Here is a 15,624-nt window from a genome sequence, read left to right on the forward strand (position 1 = left end):
TTCAATTTTCAAGTGGTGACATCAAACTCTTCGATGGTATTGCCATTTGCCAACAAACTAAAGGCACCGCTCACAGTCCAACTACTTTTCCACACCAAAATGGCCCCATTGTGAAACAGGTGCCCATGCTTGTGCTGACAGAATGCAAGTGTTACGCAGGGAAAATTGTGGCAGCGGTGGGATTTGAACCCACGCCTCCGAAGAGACTGGAACCTGGATCCAGCGCCTTAGACCGCTCGGCCACGCTACCACTGGAATCAGCTTCTGTTCTGGAACGAGTGACCGTTGAGTGAAATGTGACTTTGCCATGCGGAAAATAATAATTAAGGCAATTAAAGTGGTAGACAGTAAACTCTCGAGAAACGATTTTGCAACATACCGGTCACAGGAACCTACGTATCCACAGGGCAACAACAGAAATTAGGTGCATGTTGGGACAAACCAGTTACAACATTCATTCAATATTTAATCCTATATCAACATCACTGACAAAAACAGATTATCTGGTCATGAACACATTGCTGTTTGTGGGATCGTGCTGTGTGCATACTGGCTGCGCCATTTCCCACATTACAACAGTGACTCACTTTAAAAATACTTCATTGGCTGTAAAGCGTTTTGGGACATGAAAGGCGCCAACACACTGCAGAAAATTTTACCCGATAGCTGGCAAAATGCGAGCTGTTGTGAGAAATACGTGTGTTGGTTGCATTGCAGGCATGATAAACTTAATGACTGGCGCTGCCTGTTAAGTGATGTCGTAACAATGTACGTGTTGTGTGATTGCACAGGAGGAAGGATTGTGATGCAACTCAGTAAATGTGCAGAATTGGAGCACGCTTTTCTGCAGTTACAGTCGGTTCATTGTCAGGGTGGCCGAGTGGCTTAAGGTGCCAAACTCAAAGACTGTAACCCTTACCTTACCAAAGGTTGGTGTATTCTGGGACGTGGGTGCCAAGCCCACTTCTAGCGGCGTGGTTTCCAATCCCACTTCTGACATTTACTTTTTATCCACACAAATGCGGCCAGCGTGCAAAAAGCATGCTCAACTGGCCTTCAATTTTCAAGTGGTGACATCAAACTCTTCGATGGTATTGCCATTTGCCAACAAACTAAAGGCACCGCTCACAGTCCAACTACTTTTCCACACCAAAATGGCCCCATTGTGAAACAGGTGCCCATGCTTGTCCTGACAGAATGCAAGTGTTACGCAGGGAAAATTGTGGCAGCGGTGGGATTTGAACCCACGCCTCCGAAGAGACTGGAACCTGGATCCAGCGCCTTAGACCGCTCGGCCACGCTACCACTGGAAGCAGCTTCTGTTCTGGAACGAGTGACCGTTGAGTGAAATGTGACTTTGCCATGCGGAAAATAATAATTAAGGCAATTAAAGTGGTAGACAGTAAACCCTCGAGAAACGATTTTGCAACATACCGGTCACAGGAACCTACGTATCCACAGGGCAACAACAGAAATTAGGTGCATGTTGGGACAAACCAGTTACAACATTCATTCAATATTTATTCCTATATCAACATCACTGACAAAAACAGATTATCTGGTCATGAACACATTGCTGTTTGTGGGATCGTGCTGTGTGCATACTGGCTGCGCCATTTCCCACATTACAACAGTGACTCACTTTAAAAATACTTCATTGGCTGTAAAGCGTTTTGGGACATGAAAGGCGCCAACACACTGCAGAAAATTTTACCCGATAGCTGGCAAAATGCGAGCTGTTGTGAGAAATACGTGTGTTGGTTGCATTGCAGGCATGATAAACTTAATGACTGGCGCTGCCTGTTAAGTGATGTCGTAACAATGTACGTGTTGTGTGATTGCACAGGAGGAAGGATTGTGATGCAACTCAGTAAATGTGCAGAATTGGAGCACGCTTTTCTGCAGTTACAGTCGGTTCATTGTCAGGGTGGCCGAGTGGTTTAAGGTGCCAAACTCAAAGACTGTAACCCTTACCTTACCAAAGGTTGGTGTATTCTGGGACGTGGGTGCCAAGCCAACTTCTAGCGGCGTGGTTTCCAATCCCACTTCTGACATTTACTTTTTATCCACACAAATGCGGCCAGCGTGCAAAAAGCATGCTCAACTGGCCTTCAATTTTCAAGTGGTGACATCAAACTCTTCGATGGTATTGCCATTTGCCAACAAACTAAAGGCACCGCTCACAGTCCAACTACTTTTCCACACCAAAATGGCCCCATTGTGAAACAGGTGCCCATGCTTGTCCTGACAGAATGCAAGTGTTACGCAGGGAAAATTGTGGCAGCGGTGGGATTTGAACCCACGCCTCCGAAGAGACTGGAACCTGGATCCAGCGCCTTAGACCGCTCGGCCACGCTACCACTGGAAGCAGCTTCTGTTCTGGAACGAGTGACCGTTGAGTGAAATGTGACTTTGCCATGCGGAAAATAATAATTAAGGCAATTAAAGTGGTAGACAGTAAACCCTCGAGAAACGATTTTGCAACATACCGGTCACAGGAACCTACGTATCCACAGGGCAACAACAGAAATTAGGTGCATGTTGGGACAAACCAGTTACAACATTCATTCAATATTTATTCCTATATCAACATCACTGACAAAAACAGATTATCTGGTCATGAACACATTGCTGTTTGTGGGATCGTGCTGTGTGCATACTGGCTGCGCCATTTCCCACATTACAACAGTGACTCACTTTAAAAATACTTCATTGGCTGTAAAGCGTTTTGGGACATGAAAGGCGCCAACACACTGCAGAAAATTTTACCCGATAGCTGGCAAAATGCGAGCTGTTGTGAGAAATACGTGTGTTGGTTGCATTGCAGGCATGATAAACTTAATGACTGGCGCTGCCTGTTAAGTGATGTCGTAACAATGTACGTGTTGTGTGATTGCACAGGAGGAAGGATTGTGATGCAACTCAGTAAATGTGCAGAATTGGAGCACGCTTTTCTGCAGTTACAGTCGGTTCATTGTCAGGGTGGCCGAGTGGTTTAAGGTGCCAAACTCAAAGACTGTAACCCTTACCTTACCAAAGGTTGGTGTATTCTGGGACGTGGGTGCCAAGCCCACTTCTAGCGGCGTGGTTTCCAATCCCACTTCTGACATTTACTTTTTATCCACACAAATGCGGCCAGCGTGCAAAAAGCATGCTCAACTGGCCTTCAATTTTCAAGTGGTGACATCAAACTCTTCGATGGTATTGCCATTTGCCAACAAACTAAAGGCACCGCTCACAGTCCAACTACTTTTCCACACCAAAATGGCCCCATTGTGAAACAGGTGCCCATGCTTGTGCTGACAGAATGCAAGTGTTACGCAGGGAAAATTGTGGCAGCGGTGCGATTTGAACCCACGCCTCCGAAGAGACTGGAACCTGGATCCAGCGCCTTAGACCGCTCGGCCACGCTACCACTGGAAGCAGCTTCTGTTCTGGAACGAGTGACCGTTGAGTGAAATGTGACTTTGCCATGCGGAAAATAATAATTAAGGCAATTAAAGTGGTAGACAGTAAACTCTCGAGAAACGATTTTGCAACATACCGGTCACAGGAACCTACGTATCCACAGGGCAACAACAGAAATTAGGTGCATGTTGGGACAAACCAGTTACAACATTCATTCAATATTTAATCCTATATCAACATCACTGACAAAAACAGATTATCTGGTCATGAACACATTGCTGTTTGTGGGATCGTGCTGTGTGCATACTGGCTGCGCCATTTCCCACATTACAACAGTGACTCACTTTAAAAATACTTCATTGGCTGTAAAGCGTTTTGGGACATGAAAGGCGCCAACACACTGCAGAAAATTTTACCCGATAGCTGGCAAAATGCGAGCTGTTGTGAGAAATACGTGTGTTGGTTGCATTGCAGGCATGATAAACTTAATGACTGGCGCTGCCTGTTAAGTGATGTCGTAACAATGTACGTGTTGTGTGATTGCACAGGAGGAAGGATTGTGATGCAACTCAGTAAATGTGCAGAATTGGAGCACGCTTTTCTGCAGTTACAGTCGGTTCATTGTCAGGGTGGCCGAGTGGCTTAAGGTGCCAAACTCAAAGACTGTAACCCTTACCTTACCAAAGGTTGGTGTATTCTGGGACGTGGGTGCCAAGCCCACTTCTAGCGGCGTGGTTTCCAATCCCACTTCTGACATTTACTTTTTATCCACACAAATGCGGCCAGCGTGCAAAAAGCATGCTCAACTGGCCTTCAATTTTCAAGTGGTGACATCAAACTCTTCGATGGTATTGCCATTTGCCAACAAACTAAAGGCACCGCTCACAGTCCAACTACTTTTCCACACCAAAATGGCCCCATTGTGAAACAGGTGCCCATGCTTGTCCTGACAGAATGCAAGTGTTACGCAGGGAAAATTGTGGCAGCGGTGGGATTTGAACCCACGCCTCCGAAGAGACTGGAACCTGGATCCAGCGCCTTAGACCGCTCGGCCACACTACCACTGGAAGCAGCTTCTGTTCTGGAACGAGTGACCGTTGAGTGAAATGTGACTTTGCCATGCGGAAAATAATAATTAAGGCAATTAAAGTGGTAGACAGTAAACCCTCGAGAAACGATTTTGCAACATACCGGTCACAGGAACCTACGTATCCACAGGGCAACAACAGAAATTAGGTGCATGTTGGGACAAACCAGTTACAACATTCATTCAATATTTATTCCTATATCAACATCACTGACAAAAACAGATTATCTGGTCATGAACACATTGCTGTTTGTGGGATCGTGCTATGTGCATACTGGCTGCGCCATTTCCCACATTACAACAGTGACTCACTTTAAAAATACTTCATTGGCTGTAAAGCGTTTTGGGACATGAAAGGCGCCAACACACTGCAGAAAATTTTACCCGATAGCTGGCAAAATGCGAGCTGTTGTGAGAAATACGTGTGTTGGTTGCATTGCAGGCATGATAAACTTAATGACTGGCGCTGCCTGTTAAGTGATGTCGTAACAATGTACGTGTTGTGTGATTGCACAGGAGGAAGGATTGTGATGCAACTCAGTAAATGTGCAGAATTGGAGCACGCTTTTCTGCAGTTACAGTCGGTTCATTGTCAGGGTGGCCGAGTGGTTTAAGGTGCCAAACTCAAAGACTGTAACCCTTACCTTACCAAAGGTTGGTGTATTCTGGGACGTGGGTGCCAAGCCCACTTCTAGCGGCGTGGTTTCCAATCCCACTTCTGACATTTACTTTTTATCCACACAAATGCGGCCAGCGTGCAAAAAGCATGCTCAACTGGCCTTCAATTTTCAAGTGGTGACATCAAACTCTTCGATGGTATTGCCATTTGCCAACAAACTAAAGGCACCGCTCACAGTCCAACTACTTTTCCACACCAAAATGGCCCCATTGTGAAACAGGTGCCCATGCTTGTCCTGACAGAATGCAAGTGTTACGCAGGGAAAATTGTGGCAGCGGTGGGATTTGAACCCACGCCTCCGAAGAGACTGGAACCTGGATCCAGCGCCTTAGACCGCTCGGCCACGCTACCACTGGAAGCAGCTTCTGTTCTGGAACGAGTGACCGTTGAGTGAAATGTGACTTTGCCATGCGGAAAATAATAATTAAGGCAATTAAAGTGGTAGACAGTAAACCCTCGAGAAACGATTTTGCAACATACCGGTCACAGGAACCTACGTATCCACAGGGCAACAACAGAAATTAGGTGCATGTTGGGACAAACCAGTTACAACATTCATTCAATATTTATTCCTATATCAACATCACTGACAAAAACAGATTATCTGGTCATGAACACATTGCTGTTTGTGGGATCGTGCTGTGTGCATACTGGCTGCGCCATTTCCCACATTACAACAGTGACTCACTTTAAAAATACTTCATTGGCTGTAAAGCGTTTTGGGACATGAAAGGCGCCAACACACTGCAGAAAATTTTACCCGATAGCTGGCAAAATGCGAGCTGTTGTGAGAAATACGTGTGTTGGTTGCATTGCAGGCATGATAAACTTAATGACTGGCGCTGCCTGTTAAGTGATGTCGTAACAATGTACGTGTTGTGTGATTGCACAGGAGGAAGGATTGTGATGCAACTCAGTAAATGTGCAGAATTGGAGCACGCTTTTCTGCAGTTACAGTCGGTTCATTGTCAGGGTGGCCGAGTGGCTTAAGGTGCCAAACTCAAAGACTGTAACCCTTACCTTACCAAAGGTTGGTGTATTCTGGGACGTGGGTGCCAAGCCCACTTCTAGCGGCGTGGTTTCCAATCCCACTTCTGACATTTACTTTTTATCCACACAAATGCGGCCAGCGTGCAAAAAGCATGCTCAACTGGCCTTCAATTTTCAAGTGGTGACATCAAACTCTTCGATGGTATTGCCATTTGCCAACAAACTAAAGGCACCGCTCACAGTCCAACTACTTTTCCACACCAAAATGGCCCCATTGTGAAACAGGTGCCCATGCTTGTCCTGACAGAATGCAAGTGTTACGCAGGGAAAATTGTGGCAGCGGTGGGATTTGAACCCACGCCTCCGAAGAGACTGGAACCTGGATCCAGCGCCTTAGACCGCTCGGCCACACTACCACTGGAAGCAGCTTCTGTTCTGGAACGAGTGACCGTTGAGTGAAATGTGACTTTGCCATGCGGAAAATAATAATTAAGGCAATTAAAGTGGTAGACAGTAAACCCTCGAGAAACAATTTTGCAACATACCGGTCACAGGAACCTACGTATCCACAGGGCAACAACAGAAATTAGGTGCATGTTGGGACAAACCAGTTACAACATTCATTCAATATTTATTCCTATATCAACATCACTGACAAAAACAGATTATCTGGTCATGAACACATTGCTGTTTGTGGGATCGTGCTGTGTGCATACTGGCTGCGCCATTTCCCACATTACAACAGTGACTCACTTTAAAAATACTTCATTGGCTGTAAAGCGTTTTGGGACATGAAAGGCGCCAACACACTGCAGAAAATTTTACCCGATAGCTGGCAAAATGCGAGCTGTTGTGAGAAATACGTGTGTTGGTTGCATTGCAGGCATGATAAACTTAATGACTGGCGCTGCCTGTTAAGTGATGTCGTAACAATGTACGTGTTGTGTGATTGCACAGGAGGAAGGATTGTGATGCAACTCAGTAAATGTGCAGAATTGGAGCACGCTTTTCTGCAGTTACAGTCGGTTCATTGTCAGGGTGGCCGAGTGGTTTAAGGTGCCAAACTCAAAGACTGTAACCCTTACCTTACCAAAGGTTGGTGTATTCTGGGACGTGGGTGCCAAGCCCACTTCTAGCGGCGTGGTTTCCAATCCCACTTCTGACATTTACTTTTTATCCACACAAATGCGGCCAGCGTGCAAAAAGCATGCTCAACTGGCCTTCAATTTTCAAGTGGTGACATCAAACTCTTCGATGGTATTGCCATTTGCCAACAAACTAAAGGCACCGCTCACAGTCCAACTACTTTTCCACACCAAAATGGCCCCATTGTGAAACAGGTGCCCATGCTTGTCCTGACAGAATGCAAGTGTTACGCAGGGAAAATTGTGGCAGCGGTGGGATTTGAACCCACGCCTCCGAAGAGACTGGAACCTGGATCCAGCGCCTTAGACCGCTCGGCCACGCTACCACTGGAAGCAGCTTCTGTTCTGGAACGAGTGACCGTTGAGTGAAATGTGACTTTGCCATGCGGAAAATAATAATTAAGGCAATTAAAGTGGTAGACAGTAAACCCTCGAGAAACGATTTTGCAACATACCGGTCACAGGAACCTACGTATCCACAGGGCAACAACAGAAATTAGGTGCATGTTGGGACAAACCAGTTACAACATTCATTCAATATTTATTCCTATATCAACATCACTGACAAAAACAGATTATCTGGTCATGAACACATTGCTGTTTGTGGGATCGTGCTGTGTGCATACTGGCTGCGCCATTTCCCACATTACAACAGTGACTCACTTTAAAAATACTTCATTGGCTGTAAAGCGTTTTGGGACATGAAAGGCGCCAACACACTGCAGAAAATTTTACCCGATAGCTGGCAAAATGCGAGCTGTTGTGAGAAATACGTGTGTTGGTTGCATTGCAGGCATGATAAACTTAATGACTGGCGCTGCCTGTTAAGTGATGTCGTAACAATGTACGTGTTGTGTGATTGCACAGGAGGAAGGATTGTGATGCAACTCAGTAAATGTGCAGAATTGGAGCACGCTTTTCTGCAGTTACAGTCGGTTCATTGTCAGGGTGGCCGAGTGGTTTAAGGTGCCAAACTCAAAGACTGTAACCCTTACCTTACCAAAGGTTGGTGTATTCTGGGACGTGGGTGCCAAGCCCACTTCTAGCGGCGTGGTTTCCAATCCCACTTCTGACATTTACTTTTTATCCACACAAATGCGGCCAGCGTGCAAAAAGCATGCTCAACTGGCCTTCAATTTTCAAGTGGTGACATCAAACTCTTCGATGGTATTGCCATTTGCCAACAAACTAAAGGCACCGCTCACAGTCCAACTACTTTTCCACACCAAAATGGCCCCATTGTGAAACAGGTGCCCATGCTTGTCCTGACAGAATGCAAGTGTTACGCAGGGAAAATTGTGGCAGCGGTGGGATTTGAACCCACGCCTCCGAAGAGACTGGAACCTGGATCCAGCGCCTTAGACCGCTCGGCCACGCTACCACTGGAAGCAGCTTCTGTTCTGGAACGAGTGACCGTTGAGTGAAATGTGACTTTGCCATGCGGAAAATAATAATTAAGGCAATTAAAGTGGTAGACAGTAAACCCTCGAGAAACGATTTTGCAACATACCGGTCACAGGAACCTACGTATCCACAGGGCAACAACAGAAATTAGGTGCATGTTGGGACAAACCAGTTACAACATTCATTCAATATTTATTCCTATATCAACATCACTGACAAAAACAGATTATCTGGTCATGAACACATTGCTGTTTGTGGGATCGTGCTGTGTGCATACTGGCTGCGCCATTTCCCACATTACAACAGTGACTCACTTTAAAAATACTTCATTGGCTGTAAAGCGTTTTGGGACATGAAAGGCGCCAACACACTGCAGAAAATTTTACCCGATAGCTGGCAAAATGCGAGCTGTTGTGAGAAATACGTGTGTTGGTTGCATTGCAGGCATGATAAACTTAATGACTGGCGCTGCCTGTTAAGTGATGTCGTAACAATGTACGTGTTGTGTGATTGCACAGGAGGAAGGATTGTGATGCAACTCAGTAAATGTGCAGAATTGGAGCACGCTTTTCTGCAGTTACAGTCGGTTCATTGTCAGGGTGGCCGAGTGGTTTAAGGTGCCAAACTCAAAGACTGTAACCCTTACCTTACCAAAGGTTGGTGTATTCTGGGACGTGGGTGCCAAGCCCACTTCTAGCGGCGTGGTTTCCAATCCCACTTCTGACATTTACTTTTTATCCACACAAATGCGGCCAGCGTGCAAAAAGCATGCTCAACTGGCCTTCAATTTTCAAGTGGTGACATCAAACTCTTCGATGGTATTGCCATTTGCCAACAAACTAAAGGCACCGCTCACAGTCCAACTACTTTTCCACACCAAAATGGCCCCATTGTGAAACAGGTGCCCATGCTTGTCCTGGCAGAATGCAAGTGTTACGCAGGGAAAATTGTGGCAGCGGTGGGATTTGAACCCACGCCTCCGAAGAGACTGGAACCTGGATCCAGCGCCTTAGACCGCTCGGCCACGCTACCACTGGAAGCAGCTTCTGTTCTGGAACGAGTGACCGTTGAGTGAAATGTGACTTTGCCATGCGGAAAATAATAATTAAGGCAATTAAAGTGGTAGACAGTAAACCCTCGAGAAACGATTTTGCAACATACCGGTCACAGGAACCTACGTATCCACAGGGCAACAACAGAAATTAGGTGCATGTTGGGACAAACCAGTTACAACATTCATTCAATATTTATTCCTATATCAACATCACTGACAAAAACAGATTATCTGGTCATGAACACATTGCTGTTTGTGGGATCGTGCTGTGTGCATACTGGCTGCGCCTATTCCCACATTACAACAGTGACTCACTTTAAAAATACTTCATTGGCTGTAAAGCGTTTTGGGACATGAAAGGCGCCAACACACTGCAGAAAATTTTACCCGATAGCTGGCAAAATGCGAGCTGTTGTGAGAAATACGTGTGTTGGTTGCATTGCAGGCATGATAAACTTAATGACTGGCGCTGCCTGTTAAGTGATGTCGTAACAATGTACGTGTTGTGTGATTGCACAGGAGGAAGGATTGTGATGCAACTCAGTAAATGTGCAGAATTGGAGCACGCTTTTCTGCAGTTACAGTCGGTTCATTGTCAGGGTGGCCGAGTGGTTTAAGGTGCCAAACTCAAAGACTGTAACCCTTACCTTACCAAAGGTTGGTGTATTCTGGGACGTGGGTGCCAAGCCCACTTCTAGCGGCGTGGTTTCCAATCCCACTTCTGACATTTACTTTTTATCCACACAAATGCGGCCAGCGTGCAAAAAGCATGCTCAACTGGCCTTCAATTTTCAAGTGGTGACATCAAACTCTTCGATGGTATTGCCATTTGCCAACAAACTAAAGGCACCGCTCACAGTCCAACTACTTTTCCACACCAAAATGGCCCCATTGTGAAACAGGTGCCCATGCTTGTCCTGACAGAATGCAAGTGTTACGCAGGGAAAATTGTGGCAGCGGTGGGATTTGAACCCACGCCTCCGAAGAGACTGGAACCTGGATCCAGCGCCTTAGACCGCTCGGCCACGCTACCACTGGAAGCAGCTTCTGTTCTGGAACGAGTGACCGTTGAGTGAAATGTGACTTTGCCATGCGGAAAATAATAATTAAGGCAATTAAAGTGGTAGACAGTAAACCCTCGAGAAACGATTTTGCAACATACCGGTCACAGGAACCTACGTATCCACAGGGCAACAACAGAAATTAGTTGCATGTTGGGACAAACCAGTTACAACATTCATTCAATATTTATTCCTATATCAACATCACTGACAAAAACAGATTATCTGGTCATGAACACATTGCTGTTTGTGGGATCGTGCTGTGTGCATACTGGCTGCGCCATTTCCCACATTACAACAGTGACTCACTTTAAAAATACTTCATTGGCTGTAAAGCGTTTTGGGACATGAAAGGCGCCAACACACTGCAGAAAATTTTACCCGATAGCTGGCAAAATGCGAGCTGTTGTGAGAAATACGTGTGTTGGTTGCATTGCAGGCATGATAAACTTAATGACTGGCGCTGCCTGTTAAGTGATGTCGTAACAATGTACGTGTTGTGTGATTGCACAGGAGGAAGGATTGTGATGCAACTCAGTAAATGTGCAGAATTGGAGCACGCTTTTCTGCAGTTACAGTCGGTTCATTGTCAGGGTGGCCGAGTGGTTTAAGGTGCCAAACTCAAAGACTGTAACCCTTACCTTACCAAAGGTTGGTGTATTCTGGGACGTGGGTGCCAAGCCCACTTCTAGCGGCGTGGTTTCCAATCCCACTTCTGACATTTACTTTTTATCCACACAAATGCGGCCAGCGTGCAAAAAGCATGCTCAACTGGCCTTCAATTTTCAAGTGGTGACATCAAACTCTTCGATGGTATTGCCATTTGCCAACAAACTAAAGGCACCGCTCACAGTCCAACTACTTTTCCACACCAAAATGGCCCCATTGTGAAACAGGTGCCCATGCTTGTCCTGACAGAATGCAAGTGTTACGCAGGGAAAATTGTGGCAGCGGTGGGATTTGAACCCACGCCTCCGAAGAGACTGGAACCTGGATCCAGCGCCTTAGACCGCTCGGCCACGCTACCACTGGAAGCAGCTTCTGTTCTGGAACGAGTGACCGTTGAGTGAAATGTGACTTTGCCATGCGGAAAATAATAATTAAGGCAATTAAAGTGGTAGACAGTAAACCCTCGAGAAACGATTTTGCAACATACCGGTCACAGGAACCTACGTATCCACAGGGCAACAACAGAAATTAGGTGCATGTTGGGACAAACCAGTTACAACATTCATTCAATATTTATTCCTATATCAACATCACTGACAAAAACAGATTATCTGGTCATGAACACATTGCTGTTTGTGGGATCGTGCTGTGTGCATACTGGCTGCGCCATTTCCCACATTACAACAGTGACTCACTTTAAAAATACTTCATTGGCTGTAAAGCGTTTTGGGACATGAAAGGCGCCAACACACTGCAGAAAATTTTACCCGATAGCTGGCAAAATGCGAGCTGTTGTGAGAAATACGTGTGTTGGTTGCATTGCAGGCATGATAAACTTAATGACTGGCGCTGCCTGTTAAGTGATGTCGTAACAATGTACGTGTTGTGTGATTGCACAGGAGGAAGGATTGTGATGCAACTCAGTAAATGTGCAGAATTGGAGCACGCTTTTCTGCAGTTACAGTCGGTTCATTGTCAGGGTGGCCGAGTGGTTTAAGGTGCCAAACTCAAAGACTGTAACCCTTACCTTACCAAAGGTTGGTGTATTCTGGGACGTGGGTGCCAAGCCCACTTCTAGCGGCGTGGTTTCCAATCCCACTTCTGACATTTACTTTTTATCCACACAAATGCGGCCAGCGTGCAAAAAGCATGCTCAACTGGCCTTCAATTTTCAAGTGGTGACATCAAACTCTTCGATGGTATTGCCATTTGCCAACAAACTAAAGGCACCGCTCACAGTCCAACTACTTTTCCACACCAAAATGGCCCCATTGTGAAACAGGTGCCCATGCTTGTGCTGACAGAATGCAAGTGTTACGCAGGGAAAATTCTGGCAGCGGTGGGATTTGAACCCACGCCTCCGAAGAGACTGGAACCTGGATCCAGCGCCCTAGACCGCTCGGCCACGCTACCACTGGAAGCAGCTTCTGTTCTGGAACGAGTGACCGTTGAGTGAAATGTGACTTTGCCATGCGGAAAATAATAATTAAGGCAATTAAAGTGGTAGACAGTAAACTCTCGAGAAACGATTTTGCAACATACCGGTCACAGGAACCTACGTATCCACAGGGCAACAACAGAAATTAGGTGCATGTTGGGACAAACCAGTTACAACATTCATTCAATATTTAATCCTATATCAACATCACTGACAAAAACAGATTATCTGGTCATGAACACATTGCTGTTTGTGGGATCGTGCTGTGTGCATACTGGCTGCGCCATTTCCCACATTACAACAGTGACTCACTTTAAAAATACTTCATTGGCTGTAAAGCGTTTTGGGACATGAAAGGCGCCAACACACTGCAGAAAATTTTACCCGATAGCTGGCAAAATGCGAGCTGTTGTGAGAAATACGTGTGTTGGTTGCATTGCAGGCATGATAAACTTAATGACTGGCGCTGCCTGTTAAGTGATGTCGTAACAATGTACGTGTTGTGTGATTGCACAGGAGGAAGGATTGTGATGCAACTCAGTAAATGTGCAGAATTGGAGCACGCTTTTCTGCAGTTACAGTCGGTTCATTGTCAGGGTGGCCGAGTGGCTTAAGGTGCCAAACTCAAAGACTGTAACCCTTACCTTACCAAAGGTTGGTGTATTCTGGGACGTGGGTGCCAAGCCCACTTCTAGCGGCGTGGTTTCCAATCCCACTTCTGACATTTACTTTTTATCCACACAAATGCGGCCAGCGTGCAAAAAGCATGCTCAACTGGCCTTCAATTTTCAAGTGGTGACATCAAACTCTTCGATGGTATTGCCATTTGCCAACAAACTAAAGGCACCGCTCACAGTCCAACTACTTTTCCACACCAAAATGGCCCCATTTGTGAAACAGGTGCCCATGCTTGTGCTGACAGAATGCAAGGAAAATTGTGGCAGCGGTGGGATTTGAACCCACGCCTCCGAAGAGACTGGAACCTGGATCCAGCGCCTTAGACCGCTCGGCCACGCTACCACTGGAAGCAGCTTCTGTTCTGGAACGAGTGACCGTTGAGTGAAATGTGATTTGCCATGCGGAAAATAATAATTAAGGCAATTAAAGTGGTAGGCAGTAAACTCTCGAGAAACGATTTTGCAACATACCGGTCACAGGAACCTACGTATCCACAGGGCAACAACAGAAATTAGGTGCATGTTGGGACAAACCAGTTACAACATTCATTCAATATTTATTCCTATATCAACATCACTGACAAAAACAGATTATCTGGTCATGAACACATTGCTGTTTGTGGGATCGTGCTGTGTGCATACTGGCTGCGCCATTTCCCACATTACAACAGTGACTCACTTTAAAAATACTTCATTGGCTGTAAAGCGTTTTGGGACATGAAAGGCGCCAACACACTGCAGAAAATTTTACCCGATAGCTGGCAAAATGCGAGCTGTTGTGAGAAATACGTGTGTTGGTTGCATTGCAGGCATGATAAACTTAATGACTGGCGCTGCCTGTTAAGTGATGTCGTAACAATGTACGTGTTGTGTGATTGCACAGGAGGAAGGATTGTGATGCAACTCAGTAAATGTGCAGAATTGGAGCACGCTTTTCTGCAGTTACAGTCGGTTCATTGTCAGGGTGGCCGAGTGGTTTAAGGTGCCAAACTCAAAGACTGTAACCCTTACCTTACCAAAGGTTGGTGTATTCTGGGACGTGGGTGCCAAGCCCACTTCTAGCGGCGTGGTTTCCAATCCCACTTCTGACATTTACTTTTTATCCACACAAATGCGGCCAGCGTGCAAAAAGCATGCTCAACTGGCCTTCAATTTTCAAGTGGTGACATCAAACTCTTCGATGGTATTGCCATTTGCCAACAAACTAAAGGCACCGCTCACAGTCCAACTACTTTTCCACACCAAAATGGCCCCATTGTGAAACAGGTGCCCATGCTTGTGCTGACAGAATGCAAGTGTTACGCAGGGAAAATTGTGGCAGCGGTGGGATTTGAACCCACGCCTCCGAAGAGACTGGAACCTGGATCCAGCGCCCTAGACCGCTCGGCCACGCTACCACTGGAAGCAGCTTCTGTTCTGGAACGAGTGACCGTTGAGTGAAATGTGACTTTGCCATGCGGAAAATAATAATTAAGGCAATTAAAGTGGTAGACAGTAAACTCTCGAGAAACGATTTTGCAACATACCGGTCACAGGAACCTACGTATCCACAGGGCAACAACAGAAATTAGGTGCATGTTGGGACAAACCAGTTACAACATTCATTCAATATTTATTCCTATATCAACATCACTGACAAAAACAGATTATCTGGTCATGAACACATTGCTGTTTGTGGGATCGTGCTGTGTGCATACTGGCTGCGCCATTTCCCACATTACAACAGTGACTCACTTTAAAAATACTTCATTGGCTGTAAAGCGTTTTGGGACATGAAAGGCGCCAACACACTGCAGAAAATTTTACCCGATAGCTGGCAAAATGCGAGCTGTTGTGAGAAATACGTGTGTTGGTTGCATTGCAGGCATGATAAACTTAATGACTGGCGCTGCCTGTTAAGTGATGTCGTAACAATGTACGTGTTGTGTGATTGCACAGGAGGAAGGATTGTGATGCAACTCAGTAAATGTGCAGAATTGGAGCACGCTTTTCTGCAGTTACAGTCGGTTCAT

At 45.9% G+C, this 15,624-nt stretch overlaps 12 non-coding genes across 12 annotated transcripts; all 12 read right to left on the reverse strand.

The window, feature by feature from the left end:
* Nucleotides 1-168: 168 nt before the first annotated feature.
* On the reverse strand, nucleotides 169-250 carry trnal-cag (transfer RNA leucine (anticodon CAG)). The gene has a single exon. It is a non-coding gene; the product is annotated as a tRNA-Leu (tRNA).
* A 973-nt stretch (nucleotides 251-1,223) lies between these two features.
* On the reverse strand, nucleotides 1,224-1,305 carry trnal-cag (transfer RNA leucine (anticodon CAG)). Its single transcript has one exon. It is a non-coding gene; the product is annotated as a tRNA-Leu (tRNA).
* Nucleotides 1,306-2,278: 973 nt separating this feature from the next.
* trnal-cag (transfer RNA leucine (anticodon CAG)) lies at nucleotides 2,279-2,360 on the reverse strand. The gene has a single exon. It is a non-coding gene; the product is annotated as a tRNA-Leu (tRNA).
* Nucleotides 2,361-4,388: 2,028 nt separating this feature from the next.
* Nucleotides 4,389-4,470, reverse strand: trnal-cag (transfer RNA leucine (anticodon CAG)). Its single transcript has one exon. It is a non-coding gene; the product is annotated as a tRNA-Leu (tRNA).
* A 973-nt stretch (nucleotides 4,471-5,443) lies between these two features.
* On the reverse strand, nucleotides 5,444-5,525 carry trnal-cag (transfer RNA leucine (anticodon CAG)). The gene has a single exon. It is a non-coding gene; the product is annotated as a tRNA-Leu (tRNA).
* A 973-nt stretch (nucleotides 5,526-6,498) lies between these two features.
* Nucleotides 6,499-6,580, reverse strand: trnal-cag (transfer RNA leucine (anticodon CAG)). The gene has a single exon. It is a non-coding gene; the product is annotated as a tRNA-Leu (tRNA).
* Nucleotides 6,581-7,553: 973 nt separating this feature from the next.
* trnal-cag (transfer RNA leucine (anticodon CAG)) lies at nucleotides 7,554-7,635 on the reverse strand. Its single transcript has one exon. It is a non-coding gene; the product is annotated as a tRNA-Leu (tRNA).
* A 973-nt stretch (nucleotides 7,636-8,608) lies between these two features.
* trnal-cag (transfer RNA leucine (anticodon CAG)) lies at nucleotides 8,609-8,690 on the reverse strand. The gene has a single exon. It is a non-coding gene; the product is annotated as a tRNA-Leu (tRNA).
* A 973-nt stretch (nucleotides 8,691-9,663) lies between these two features.
* trnal-cag (transfer RNA leucine (anticodon CAG)) lies at nucleotides 9,664-9,745 on the reverse strand. Its single transcript has one exon. It is a non-coding gene; the product is annotated as a tRNA-Leu (tRNA).
* A 973-nt stretch (nucleotides 9,746-10,718) lies between these two features.
* trnal-cag (transfer RNA leucine (anticodon CAG)) lies at nucleotides 10,719-10,800 on the reverse strand. The gene has a single exon. It is a non-coding gene; the product is annotated as a tRNA-Leu (tRNA).
* A 973-nt stretch (nucleotides 10,801-11,773) lies between these two features.
* Nucleotides 11,774-11,855, reverse strand: trnal-cag (transfer RNA leucine (anticodon CAG)). The gene has a single exon. It is a non-coding gene; the product is annotated as a tRNA-Leu (tRNA).
* A 2,018-nt stretch (nucleotides 11,856-13,873) lies between these two features.
* trnal-cag (transfer RNA leucine (anticodon CAG)) lies at nucleotides 13,874-13,955 on the reverse strand. Its single transcript has one exon. It is a non-coding gene; the product is annotated as a tRNA-Leu (tRNA).
* Nucleotides 13,956-15,624: the final 1,669 nt, after the last annotated feature.

The sequence above is a fragment of the Pristiophorus japonicus genome, chromosome 8 (genome assembly GCF_044704955.1).
Source record: "Pristiophorus japonicus isolate sPriJap1 chromosome 8, sPriJap1.hap1, whole genome shotgun sequence".
Classification (NCBI taxonomy): Eukaryota; Metazoa; Chordata; class Chondrichthyes; family Pristiophoridae; genus Pristiophorus; species Pristiophorus japonicus.